The sequence below is a fragment of the Pristiophorus japonicus genome, chromosome 9 (assembly GCF_044704955.1).
Source record: "Pristiophorus japonicus isolate sPriJap1 chromosome 9, sPriJap1.hap1, whole genome shotgun sequence".
In the NCBI taxonomy this organism is placed as follows: Eukaryota; Metazoa; Chordata; class Chondrichthyes; family Pristiophoridae; genus Pristiophorus; species Pristiophorus japonicus.
The window spans coordinates 211,160,042-211,173,960 of NC_091985.1; the positions used below are offsets into that span (position 1 = coordinate 211,160,042).

At 47.7% G+C, this 13,919-nt stretch overlaps 2 protein-coding genes across 8 annotated transcripts in view; one reads left to right on the plus strand and one right to left on the minus strand.

Moving 5' to 3' along the window:
* LOC139273608 (zinc finger protein 850-like) overlaps positions 1–13,919 on the minus strand; it is a 560,896-nt gene that overhangs the window by 293,510 nt on the left and 253,467 nt on the right. The window lies entirely within an intron of this gene.
* Positions 1–13,919, plus strand: part of LOC139273584 (gastrula zinc finger protein XlCGF57.1-like) — a 277,425-nt gene that overhangs the window by 238,296 nt on the left and 25,210 nt on the right. The window contains exon 1 of one of the 7 annotated variants that reach the window (XM_070890530.1): positions 2,871–2,922. The exons of the other annotated variants lie outside the window; for them this stretch is intronic. The gene's annotated coding sequence lies outside the window, so the exon portion shown is untranslated. Of the gene's footprint in view, positions 1–2,870; positions 2,923–13,919 lie in introns of those variants that run through there. 7 annotated transcript variants of the gene reach the window in all.

Genomic DNA, 13,919 nt, shown 5'->3' on the forward strand with positions numbered 1-13,919 from the left:
AGGGAACAAACAGAAGGGCAGACATAGATTGACAGACTTTCCAATCTGGTGTCCATTCCATTATAACCACATATCGCGACCACTACTGCAGACCCGGGATCCCAGGATGGAGAAAATAACAACCTTCGCAAATAAATGAAGGGACACCTGATCAGTGAACTCCTGGTAAACTAGGGGAAGGAGTAAGAGCTGGAACTCCAAATAGAGAAATGCCACTGACTAAAAAGGATTACATTCCAGAACTTACTGTCCATATAGTTAAACCTGTGGGCTGAGGACACAGGAGTTAATCTATCAGTAAATCTTTGATGGTTGTGATGGCCCCCGTGAGACACCACATTGGATCCCAGCAGAGGATCTGGCTGTCGATCCACACAGACCATGCAGGGAGTGCAAGGTACGGATGAATTATTTCATGGCTCTTTAAAGAGAGGAAACATCCCCCTATCGCAGAGGACTTGTCGTGTTGTAATTATCTTTTTCTGTTGCATAGTGTCAGAAACAGAAATCAACGGGAGATGATGTCCCTCTCTGTAAATGAACTCTTTGACACATTTCCATGCATTTCCTTTCTTAATTTACAAAGATCACAACACCATTAGTCAACAGTCTGCCAGTTTTTAGTGAAGCTTGAAAAGTTTTACTGTGAAGCTACACTTGCCCATCTCTCTGTGTGTCACTGTATTTGGATTGTGTTAAACAACAGTCCTAATATCTCGCTGACATCCATTATAATTTTTGAAATGTTAGATTGTACTTGAAAAAAGTTGAGTTTGAATCTGACAATTCTGAATTTGGGAGCTGTTAAATGATTTTTATTTTGCACATAACTCTATGGTGATGTGATCAGTCATAGCAAATCAAAAGATGCTGCTATTTACTTAACACAACTAAATAATTCTACAAGGATGCTATCACAGTCTTCCTCATTATTAACTACACCACCCAATTTTGTGCCATCTGCAAATTTTGAAATTGTACCTCTGATTCTCAAGTCCAAATCAATTATGTAAATGGTGAACAGTGATCCTAGCAGCGATCCCTGTGGAACACCACTTCCCACCACCCGCCCATCTGAGTAAATATCTTTAACTCATCCCATTACTTCGACTGGACATGTCTTCATTCCCGTGCCAACAGGATTGCTGTACCAGACAGGAGGGGCAACACTTAAGGGTCTCTGATTCCCATTTCCCTTCTTTCTGGTGGATGATGGAGGTGCCACTGTGTGTAATGTGCATGTCAGTAAGAATTGTCTGCAAAGAATTAATCAGCACTTTCTCATTGGAGATGTTAATCAATGGAACCTTTTAGACACGGAATTATAGATTTTGTACCAAAGATCAATTTAGGATTGAAGTAAAACGTCATATTTTTATTGTAAAATAATTCAGGGACTCTCATCAGAAATTACGGGGAAAGACCAGACAGTGGTTCTTAAAGGAACACAGCAGCCCGACAAGTCAAACAGCTATTTATCCAGAATATTAAACTCCAACCCAGTTATAAGGTTATTAATATCAGCAAAAACAAAACCCAACTGTCATAATGAAGATGGTTCAGTCTTGGATGTGACTAAGAGCAGAATCCAACCCCTGCAGACACAGGTGAACTCGCTGGTGTGTCAACAGGTTATATAATCGATTAAATCCCTTTTCACACACGGAGCAGGTGAACGGCCTCTCCCCAGTGTGAATTCGATGGTGGGCCAGCAGGTTCGATGATCGATTAAATCCCTTTTCACACACGGAGCAGATGAACGGCCTCTCCCCAGTTTGAATTCGCTGGTGTTTTGAGAAGGTCGGATGTACGAGTGAATCCCTTTCCACACACGGAGCAGGTGAATGGCCTCTCCCCAGTGTGAACTCGATGGTGTGTCAGAAGGTTGGATGAATGAGTGAATCCCTTCTGACACACGGAGCAGGTGAATGGCCTCTCCCCGATGTGAACTTGGTGGTGTGTCAGCAGGTGGGATGACCGAGTGAATCCCTTCCCACACACAGAGCAGATGAATGGCCTCTCCCCGGTGTGACTGCGTTGATGATTTATCAGGTCAGATGAATAATTAAATGTCTTTGCACAGTCCCCACATTTCCACGGTTTCTCCATGGTGCAGGTGTTCTTGTGTCTCTCCAGGTTGGACGATCAGTTGAAGCCTCGTCCACACACAGAACACGTGTACAGTTTCTCCGCTGTGAATGGTGCGATGTTTTTTCAGGCTGTGTAACTGGTTAAAGCTCTTTCCACAGTCAGTGCACTGGAACACTCTCACTCGGGTGTGTGTGTGTCTCGGTGCTTTTCCAGTCACACTGATGTTTGAAATCTTTTCCCACAGACACAACAGACAAACATTTCTCCTTCCACATTGAAAGGCCGATGATATTGGGTCCCTGATGAATGGAGTGAGTGTGTCAGACCTGGATGTGATGTTGGGTGTGAGTTTGCGGCCTGTAAATGCTGCTCCCCTTCTCTCACAGCCTGGAACAGCAGTTTACAAAAGCCCTGACTGTGAGTCCAGGATAGAAATTCACAACATTCTCTCCTCCTGGCCCAGGGAAAGTACCGCGCATGCGCCCTGCTGCCCCCTCAGCCTCCCAAGATGGCGGACGTCCCCCGGACCTGTCACCGGGAGAAAGCCCCGCAGCTGCCCCCCCCCCCGCCCGGGGAAAGGCCGGAGCCGCAGGTTCTTGTTCGGGGCCTGGGCCCGCACCGTCCGCGCATGCATAGCTCACACTGCCCGGGTGATTGACGGCAGCTCTCAACCAATAGGAAGAGCGGGGGCGGAACTGGAAGACCGAGCGGGCGGTGGGACCTCCAACCAATCAGAGTGTGCGAGGGGCGGGGCTGAGCCCGGGTCTCCCTCACTGAGCATGCGCGGGCGGTGAAGACGGAGCTCGGTCGGAAAGATGCTTCCGGAAGGCGGTAGGAGATTGTGGGCGCTGCGGGGAGATATGGACCCGGGGGTGGGCTGGGAATCTTCATAAACACCCGGTGTAGGCCTCAGGCGTAGAATCAGAGCCCGCAGCCCCCCTGTTTGTCCCGCAGTGACAGGCCCGGGTCAGCGGGGTCACTGGCCGCCATCTTCCACAGGCGGAGTTACGGCGCATGCGCGGCCCTTGGCCAGGAAGAATGAGTGGGCGGGGCTTCAGGGTTCCAGTCACGTCACAGACAGACCCTCGGAGCGAGGGAGACTTGGTCCACTCAGTGTGTTCTCACGTGACTGAACAGTCCAATCTGGGAATTACAGTCTCTGTCACAGGTGGGACAGACAGTGGGTGGGGAGTCTGGTTTGCCGCATACTGGTTCCGCTTGATTTCTGCATGCTCTCGGTGACGAGACTCGAGGTGCTCAGCGTCCTCCCAGATGCATAGAAAATAGGGTGCAGGAGTAGGCCATTTGACCCTTCGAGCCTGCATCACCATTCAATGTGGTCATTCACCTCAGTACCCTTTTCCTGCTTTCACTCCATACCCCTTGATCCCTTTAGCAGTCAGGGCCACATCTAACTCCCTCTTGAATATATCCACTGAACTGGCATCAACAACTCTCTGCAGTAGAGAATTCCACAGGTTAACAACTCTCTGAGTGAAGAAGTTTCTCCTCATCTCACCCCTTATCCTTAGACTGTGTCCCCTGGTTCTGGACTTCCCCAACATCGGGAACATTCTTCCTGCATCTAACCTGTCCCGTCCCATCAGAATTTTACCTGTTTCTATGAGATCCCCTCTCATCCTTCTACACTCCAGTGAATACAGGCCCAGTCGATCCAGTCTCTCCTCATATGTCAGTCCTGTCATCCCGGGAATCAGTCTGATGAACATTCACTGCACTCCCTGAATAGCAAGAACGTCCTTCCTCAGATTAGGAGACCAAAACTGAACACAATATTCCAGTTGAGGCCTCACCAAGGCCCTGTACAACTGCAGGAGGACCTCCTTGTTCCTATACACAAATTCTGTAGCTATAAAGGCCACCATGCCATTTGCCTTCTTCACCACCTGCTGTACTTGCATGCCAAATTTCAATGACTGATGTACCATGTCACCCAGGTCTCGTACCTCCCCCTTTCCTAATCTACCGCCATTCAGGTAATATTCTGCCTTTGTGTTTTTGCCAGCAAAGTGGATAACCTCACATTTATTCACATTATACTGTATCTGCCATGCATTTGCCCACTCACCTAACCTGTCCAAGTCACTCTGCAGCTTCTTAGCATCCTCCCCACAGCTCACACCGCCACTCACTTAGGGTGGTCTTTGGCCAGGGACTCCCAGGTGTCGGTGGGGATGTTGCACTTTATCAGGGAGACTTTGAGTGTGTCCTTGAAACATTTCATCTGCCCACCTGGGGCTCGCTTGCTGTGTCGGAGTTCCGAGTAGAGCGCTTGCTTTGGAAGTGTTGTGTCAGGCATGCGAACAATGTGGTCTGCCCAAAGGAGCTGGTCGAGTGTGGTCATTGCTTCAATGCTGGGGATGTTGGCTTGATGGAGAACACTGACATTGGTACGTCGGAAGGAAGCCAGCATCGCGAGACCTGAGCGGGCGCGGGAGCACAAAGGGCAGCGGCAGCTTGGAGCAGTGGCCAGCTGCAGCAGGGGCAGAAAGTAATAAAAGAAGTAAAAAGAAATCGAAGTGTGACATCACAGCCAAGCGCGTAAGTGATTGGTGATTGGCTGGTGGATTGGTGGGTAATTTATCTCTTTCTTTTCTTAAAAGTAGGTAACCTTTGGCATTGTTGCCAAATTAAGTTAATTTAAGGAAGGCATGGCAGGAGAGCCCAGACCCATGTCATGCTCCTCCTGTGCTATGTGGGAAATCAGGGACACTGGAAGTGTTCCCTGACTATGTGTGCGGGATGTGTATCCAGCTGAAGCTCCTATCAGACCGCATTGTGGCACTGGAGCTGCGAATGGATTCACTCTGGAGCATCTGCGATGCTGAGGATATCGTGAATAGCACGTTTAGTGAGTTGGTCACATCACAGGTAAAGATTACAAAGGCAGATAGGAAATGGGTGACCATCAGGCAGAGCAGCAGTAGGAAGGTAGTACAGGGGTTCCCTGTGGTCATCTCCCTCCAAAACAGTACCACTTTGGATACTGATGGGGGAGATGGCTCATCGGGGGAAGGCAGCAGCAGCCAAGTTCATGGCACCATGGGTGGCTCTGCTGCACAGGAGGGCAGGAAAAAGAGTGGGAGAGCTATAGTGGTAGGGGATACTATTGTAAGTGGAATAGATGGTCGTTTCTGCGGCCACAATTGAGACTCCAGGATGGTATGTTGCCTCCCTGGTGCAAGAGTCAAGGATGTCTCGGAGCGACTGCAGGGCATGCTGGAGGGGGAGGATGAACAGCCAATTGTCGCGATGCATATAGGTACCAATGATATGGGTAAAAAAAACGGGATGAGGTCCTACAAGCTGAATTTAGGGAGCTAGGAGTTAAAACAAAAAGTAGGACCTCAACGGTAATAATCTCAGGATTGCTACCAGTACCACGTGCTAGTCAGAGTAGAAATAGCAGGATAGTTAAGATGAATACGTGGCTTGAGGAATGGTGTAAGAGGGAGGGATTCAAATTCCTATGACAGCGACACTGAAACCGGTTCTGAGGGAGCTGGGACCAGTACAAACCAGACAGTCTGCATCTGGGCAGGACTGGAACCGATGTTTGCTAGTGCTGTTGGGCAGGGCTTAAACTAATATGGCAGGAGGATGGGAATCTATGCAGGGAAACAGAGGGAAGTAAAATGGGGGCAGAAGCAAAAGGTCGAAGGGAGATAAGGAAAAGTGGAGGGCAGAGAAATCAAAGGCAAAAATCAAAAAGGGTCACAGTACAACATAATTCTAAAAAGGACAAAGTGTGTAAAAAAAAAAAAACAAGCCTGAAGGCTCTGTGTCTCAATGCGAGGAGCATTTGTAATAAGGTAGATGAATTAATTGCACAGATAGCTGTTAACGGATATGATGTAATTGGGATTACGGAGACATGGCTCCAGGGTGACCAAGGCTGGGAACTCAACAACCAGGGATGTTCAATATTCAGGAAGGACAGACAGAAAGGAAAAGGAGGTAGAAACATAGAAAATAGGTGCAGGAGTAGGCCAATCGGCCCTTCTAGCCTGCACCGCCATTCAATGAGTTCATGGCTGAACATGCAACTTCAGTACCCCATTTCTGCTTTATCACCATACCCCTTGATCCCCTTAGTAGTAAGGACTACATCGAACTCTTTTTTGAATATATTTAGTGAATTGGCCTCAACAACTTTCTGTGGTAGAGAATTCCACAGGTTCACCACTCTCTGGGTGAAGAAGTTCCTCCTCATCTCGATCCTAAATGGTTTACCCCTTCTCCTTAGACTGTGACTCCTGGTTCTGGACTTCCCCAACATTGGGAACATTTTTCCTGCATCTAACCTGTCTAAACCCATCAGAATTTTAAACGTTTCTATGAGGTCCCCTATCATTCTTCTGAACTCCAGGTAATACAAGTCCAGTTGATCCAGTCTTTATTGATAGGTCAGTCCCGCCATCCTGGGAATCAGTCTGGTGAACCTTCGCTGCACTCCCTCAATAGCAAGAATGTCCTTCCTCAGGTTAGGAGACCAAAACTGGATACAATACTCCAGGTGTGGCCTCACAAATGCCCTGTACTCAAATCCCCTCGCTATGAAGGCCAACATGCCATTTGCTTTCTTAACCGCCTGCTGTACCTGCATGCCAACCTTCAATGACTGATGTACCATGACACCCAGGTCTTGTTGCACCTCCCCTTTTCCTAATCTGTCACCATTCAGATAATAGTCTGTCTCTCTGTTTTTACCACCAAAGTGGATAACCTCACATTTATCCACATTATACTTCATCTGCCATGCATTTGCCCACTCACCTAACCTATCCAAGTCACTCTGCAGCCTCATAGCATCCTCCTCGCAGCTCACACTGCCACCTAACTTAGTGTCATCCGCAAATTTGGAGCTCCTACATTTAATCCCCTCGTCTAAATCATTAATGTACAGTGTAAACAGCTGGGGTCCCAGCACAGAACTATGTGGTACCCCACTAGTCACCGCCTGCCATTCTGAAAAGTACCCGTTTACTCCTACTCTTGCTTCCTGTCTGACAACCAGTTCTCAATCCATGTCAGCACACTACCCCCAATCCCATGTGCTTTAACTTTGCACATTAATCTTTTGTGTGGGACCTTGTCGAAAGCCTTCTGAAAGTCCAAATATACCACATCAACTGGTTCTCCCTTGTCCTCAAAAAATTCCAGAAGATTTGTCAAGCATGATTTCCCTTTCACAAATCCATGTTGACTTGGACCTATCATGTCACCTCTTTCCAAATGCGCTGCTATGACATCCTTAATAATTGATTCCATCATCTTACCCACTATCGATGTCAGGCTTACCGGTCTATAATTCCCTGTTTCCTCTCTCCCTTTTTTAAAAAGTAGGGATACATTGGCTACCCTCCACTCAATTGGAACTGATCCAGAGTCAATGGAATGTTGGAAAATGACTGTCAATGCATCCGCTATTTCCAAGGCCACCTCCTTAAGTACTCTGGGATGCAGTCCATCAGGCCCTGGGGATTTATCGGCCTTCAATCTCATTAATTTCCCCAACACAATTTCCCGACTAAGAAGGATTTCCCTCAGTTCCTCCTCCTTACTAGACCCTCTGACCCCTCTTTTATCCGGAAGGTTGTTAGTGTCCTCATTAGTGAATACCGAACCAAAGTACTTGTTCAATTGGTCCGCCATTTCTTTGTTCCCCGTTATGACTTCCCCTGATTCTGACTGCAGGGGACCTTTTTCTCTTTACTAACCTTTTTCTCTTTACATATCAATAGAAACTGTTGCAATCCGTCTTAATGTTCCCTGCAAGCTTCTTCTCGTACTCCATTTTCCCTGCCCTAATCAAACCCTTTGTCCTCCTCTGCTAAGTTCTAAATTTCTCCCAGTCTCCAGGTTCACTGCAATTTCTGGCCAATTTGTATGCCACTTCCTTGGCTTTAATACTATCCCTGATTTCCCTTGATAGCCACGGTTGATCCACCTTCCCTTTTTTATTTTTACGACAGACAGGAATGTACAATTGTTGTAGTTCATCCATGAGGTCTCTAAATGTCTGCCATTGCCCATCCACAGTCAACCCCTTAAGTATCATTCGCCAATCAATCCTTGCTAATTCACACCTCATACTTTCAAAGTTACCCTTCTTTAAGTTCTGGACCATGGTCTCCGAATTAACTGTTTCAATCTCCATCCTAATGCAGAATTCCACCATATTATGGTCACTCTTCCCCAAGGGGCCTCGCACAATGAGATTGCTAATTAATCATCTCTCATTACACAACACCCAGTCTAAGATGGCCTCCCCTCTAGTTGGTTCCTCGACATATTGGTCTATAAAACCATCCCTTATGCACTCCAGGAAATCCTCCTCCACCGTATTGCTTCCAGTTTGGTTAGCCCAATCTATGTGCATATTAAAGTCACCCATTATAACTGCTGCACCCTTATTGCATGCACCCCTAATTTCCTGTTTGATGCCCTCCCCAACATTACTACTACTGTTTGGAGGTCTGTACACAACTCCCACTAATGTTTTTTGCCCTTTGGTGTTCTGCAGTTCTACCCATATAGATTCCACATCATCCAAGCTAATGTCCATTCTAACTATTGCATTAATCTCTTCTTTAACCAGCAATGCTACCCCACCTCCTTTTCCTTTTATTCTACCCTTCCTGAATGTTGAGTACCCCTGGATGTTGAGTTCCCAGCCCTGATCATCCTGGAGCCACGTCTCCGTAATCCCAATCACATCATATTTGTTAACATCTATTTGCACAGTTAATTCATCCACTTTATTACGGATACTCCTTGCATTAAGACACAAAGCCTTCAGGCTTGTTTTTTTAACACCCTTTTTCCTTTTAGAATTTTGCTGTACAGTGGCCCTTTTTGTTTTTTGTCTTGGGTTTCTCTGCCCTCCACTTTTCCTCATCTCCTTTCTGTCTTTTGCTTTTGTCTCCTTTTTGTTTCCCTCTGTCTCCCTGCATTGATTCCCATCCCCCTGCCATATTAGTTTAACTCCTCCCCAACAGCACTAGCAAACACTCCCCCTAGGAAATTGGTTCCGGTCCTGCCCAGGTGCAGACCGTCCGGATTGTACTGGTCCCACCTCCCCCAGAACCGGTTCCAATGCCCCAGGAATTTGAATCCCTCCCTGCTGCACCACTGCTCAAGCCATGTATTCATCTGCGCTATCCTGCGATTCCTACTCTGACTAGCACGTGGCACTGGTAGCAATCCCGAGATTACTACTTTTGAGGTCCTACTTTTTAATTTAGCTCCTAGCTCCTTAAATTCGTTTCGTAGGACCTCATCCCTTTTTTTTTTTACCTATGTCGTTGGTACCAATGTGCACCATGACAACTGGCTGTTCTCCCTCCTTTTTTACAATGTCCTGCACCCGCTCAGAGACATCCTTGACCCTTGCACCAGGGAGGCAACATACCATCCTGGAGTCTCGGTTGCGGCCGCAGAAACGCCTATCTATTCCCCTTACAGTTGAATCCCCTATCACTATTGCTCTCCCACTCTTCTTCCTCCCCTCCTGTTCAACAGAGCCAGCCACGGTGCCATGAACTTGGCTGCTGCTGCCCTCCCCTGATGAGTCATCCCCCTCAACAGTACTCAAAGCAGTGTATCTGTTTTGCAGGGGGATGACCACAGGGGACCCCTGCACTACCTTCCTTGCACTGTTCTTCCTGCTGGTCTTCCATTCCCTATCTGGCTGTGGACCCTTCACCTGCGGTAAGACCAACTCGCTACACGTGCTACTCACGTCATTCTCAGCATCGTGGATGCTCCAGAGTGAATCTACCCTCAGCTCCAACTCCGCAATGCGGTCCGTCAGGAGCTGGAGGCGGACACACTTCCCACACACGTCGTCGTCAGGAACACTGGAGTCGTCCCTGAGTTCCCACATGTTACAGGAGGAGCATAACACACGACCGAGCTGTCCTGTCATGATTTAACCCTTAGATAGGCAACAACAATGCTAAAGTTTACTTACTGTTATACAAGAGAAGAAAGAAAAACTACTCACCAATCACCAGCCAATCATTTACCCTCTTGGCTGTGACATCACCTTTCTGTTTCTTTCTACTTCTTTTTTGCCTTCTCCCTGTAGCTGCACAAGTACGCCTCTCGCTGCCGCTGGGCCTCTTTTAGGCCTCCGACCCCGGACTCGCGCCTCACCAACTGCCACCGCCTCTCGCTGCCGCTGGGCCTCTTATAGGCCTCCGACCCCGGACTCGCGCCTCACCAACTGCCACCGCCTCTCGCTGGCGCTGGGCCTCTTATAGACCTCCGACCCCGGACTCGCGCCTCACCAACTGCCACCGCCTCTCGCTGCCGCTGGGCCTTTTATAGGCCTCCGACCCCGGACTCGCGCCTCACCAACTGCCGCCGAATCTCGTGGGGTAGCGTTGCTGGTTAAAGAGTAGATTAATGCAATAGAGTAAGGAAGGACATTAGCTTGGATGATTTGGAATCTATAATGGGTAGAGCTGTGGAACACCAAAGGGCAGAAAACGCTAGTGGGAGTTGTGTATGGACCACCAAACGCAATAGTGAGGTTGGGGATGGCATCAAACAGGAAATTAGGGATGTGTGCAATAAAGGTACAGCAGTTATCATGGGTGACTTTAATCTACATATAGATTGGGCTAACCAAACTGGTAGCAATATGGTGGAGGAGGATTCCCTGGAGTGTATAAGGGATGGTTTTCTAGACCAATATATCAAGAGCCAACTAGAGAGCTGGCCATCCTGGACTGGGTGATGTGTAATGTGTAAAGAGACGGTCTGCGTATGGAGATGTAAAACAAGGAAACGGTGTCTGTGTGTGATAGAGACACAGCCATGTGGTCACAGTCAGAACAATGCACAGATATCCTGGTTATGGTTTGAGCAGGGTCAGATCATGAATGTAGTAAACATAAATATCACCAGTGTAGCCGCAGCTTGTTAGAACAGACCTGGGGAGCAGAGAGCTCTGAATTCACTGTATTATCCCCGTTCTCCGGATCAGGTAACTATACTGTCTGTATTTTGCAGTGCTGTTAATAACATCAGTAAAAGACAATCTATTATGAGCTTGATTATCTTGTGTCTGAAACCACAAGATTAAATATTTAGAGACAATAAGATGAACAAGTAAACACATCATGGCCCAATACTCCAGCTTTTTATTCACAGGAGAAAATTGTTTATCTAACTCCTCAAGTGCACAGAATAAAGAACGATCCAAACTCTAAAAGCCCCTCGATGCATTTGTAAATATCTTTCAAATTCTGACAGATATCAATTGTCAGTATACGATCCATTCAAGTCAATGGAAGACGAGAGAGGAGTTGGGGTGAGGGGGTTGGAGAGTAGGAGTGAATGAGGAGTTGGGGTGAGGGGGGGTTGGAGAGTAGGGGTGAATGAGGAGTTGGGGTGAAGGGTTCACTGCTCATGAATAGACTGTTGAACTATAATGAGGTTTGTTTTCTCTTTACAATGTTTTGAGTTGTGTGTTTAACTGAAGTCAGACACAGAGCTGCAGTTACTCGCGGGCACTGGGCTGTTTCTAGTGAATGAATGTGGAAAGTGTTAGTGGGGAATAGATTTGTGTGGGATCATTCTGTGCTGAACACATTGCTGGGCTGCGAGTTTTTTATTCGATCATGGGGTGTGGGTGTCACTGGCAAGGCCAGCATTTATTGCCCATCACTAATTGCCCTTGAGAAGATGGTGGTAAGCCACCTTCATGAACCGCTGCAGTCCGTGTGGTGAAGGTACTCCCACAGTGCTGTTAGGGAGGGAGTTCCAGGAATTTGACCCAGCGACAATCAAGGAATGGCAATATACTTCCAAATCAGGATGGTGTATGACTTGGAGGGGAACGTGGAGGTGGTGGTGTTCCCACGTGCTTGCTGCCCTTGTCCTTCTAGGTGGTAGAGTTCGCGGGTTTGGAAGGTGCTGCTGAAGAAGCCTTGGCGAGTTGCTGCAGTGTATCTTGTAGATGGTACACACTGCAGCCACGTTGCGCCGGTGGTGGAGGGAGTGGATGTTTAAAGTGGTGGATGGGGTGTCAATCAAGCGGGCTGCTTTGTCCTGGATGGTGTTGAGCTTCATTCATCCAGGCAAGTGGAGAGAATTCCATCACACTCCTGACTTATGCCTTGTAGATGATGGAGAGGCTTTGGGGAGTCAGGAGGTGAGACACTCACTGCAGAATACCCAGCCTTGGACCTGCTCTTGTTGTCACAGTATTTATGTGGCTGATCCAGTTAAGTTTCTGGTCAATGGTGACCCCCAGGATGTTAATGGTAGAGGATTCGGCGAGGGTAATGCCATTGAATGTTAAGGGGCGGTGGTTAGACTCTCGCTTGTTGGAGATAGTCATTGGCTGGCACTTGTGTGGCACAAATTTTATTTGCCACATATCAGCCCAAGCCTGAATGTTGTCCAGGTCTTGCTGTATGCAGGCATGGACTGCTCCATTATCTGAGGAGTTGCGAATGGAACTGAACACTCTGCAGTCATCAGCAAACATCCCCACTTCTGACCTTATGATGGAAGGAAGGTCATTGATGAAACAACTGATGATGGTTGGGCCTAGGACACTGCCCTGAGGAACTCCTGCAGCGATGTCCTGGGGCTGTGATGATTGACCTCCAACCACCACAACCATCTTCCTTCGTACTAGGTATGACTCCAGCCAGTGAAAAATGTTTCCCCTGATTCCCATTGACTTCAGTTTTACTAGGGTTCCTTGATGCCACACTCGGTCAAATGCCTTGATGTCACACTCGGTCAAATGCCTTGATGTCGAGGGCAGTCACTCTCACCTCACCTTTGGAATTCAGCTCTTTTGTCCATGTTTGGACCAAGGCTGTAATGAGGTCTGGAACTGAGTGGTCTTGGCAGAACCCAAACTGGGTATCAGTGAGCAGGTTGTTGCTGAGTAAGTGCTGCTTGATAGAACTGTTGACACCTTCCATCACTTTGCTGATGATTGAGAGTAGACTGATGGGGCGGTAATTGGCTGGATTGGATTTGTCCTTTTTGTGGACCAGACATACCTGAGCAGTTTTCTATATGTTGGGTAAATGCCAGTGTTGTAGCTGTACTGGAACAGCTTGGCTAGAGTTGCAGCTCGTTCTGGAGCACGTCCTCAACACAACAGCCGGGATGTTGTCGGGGCCCATAACCTTTGCTGTATCAGTGCATTCAGCCGTTTCTTGATATCGTGGTGAATCGAATTGGCTGAAGACTGGCTTCTGTGATGGTGGGGACCTCAGGAGGAAGCCGATATGGATCACTTGACACTTCTGGCTGAAGATGGTTGTAAACACTTCAGCCTTTTTTCTTTTGCACTTATTTGCTAGGCTCCGCCATCATTGAGGATGGGGATATTCATGGAGCCTCCTCCTCCCGTTAACTGTTTAATGGACCGCCACCATTCACGACTGGATGTGGCAGGACTAGAGCTTTTATCTGATCCGATGGTTGTGGGATTGCTTAGCCTTGTCTATAGTATGCTGCTTCTGCTTTTTAGCATGCATGTAGTCCTGTGTTGCAGCTTCCCCAGGTTGGCACCTTATTTTCAGGTGTGCCTGGTACTGTTCCTGGCATGCTCTTCTACACTCTTCATTGAACCAGGGTTGGTCCCCAGGCTTGATAGTAATGGTAGAGTGAGGGATATGACGGGCCTTGAGGTTACAGATTGTGATGGAATACAATTCTGCTGCTGCTGATGGCCCACAGCGCCTCATGGATGCCCAGTTTTGAACTGCTAGATATGTTTTGCATCTATCCCATTTAGCACGGTGGTAGTGCCACACAACACAATGGAG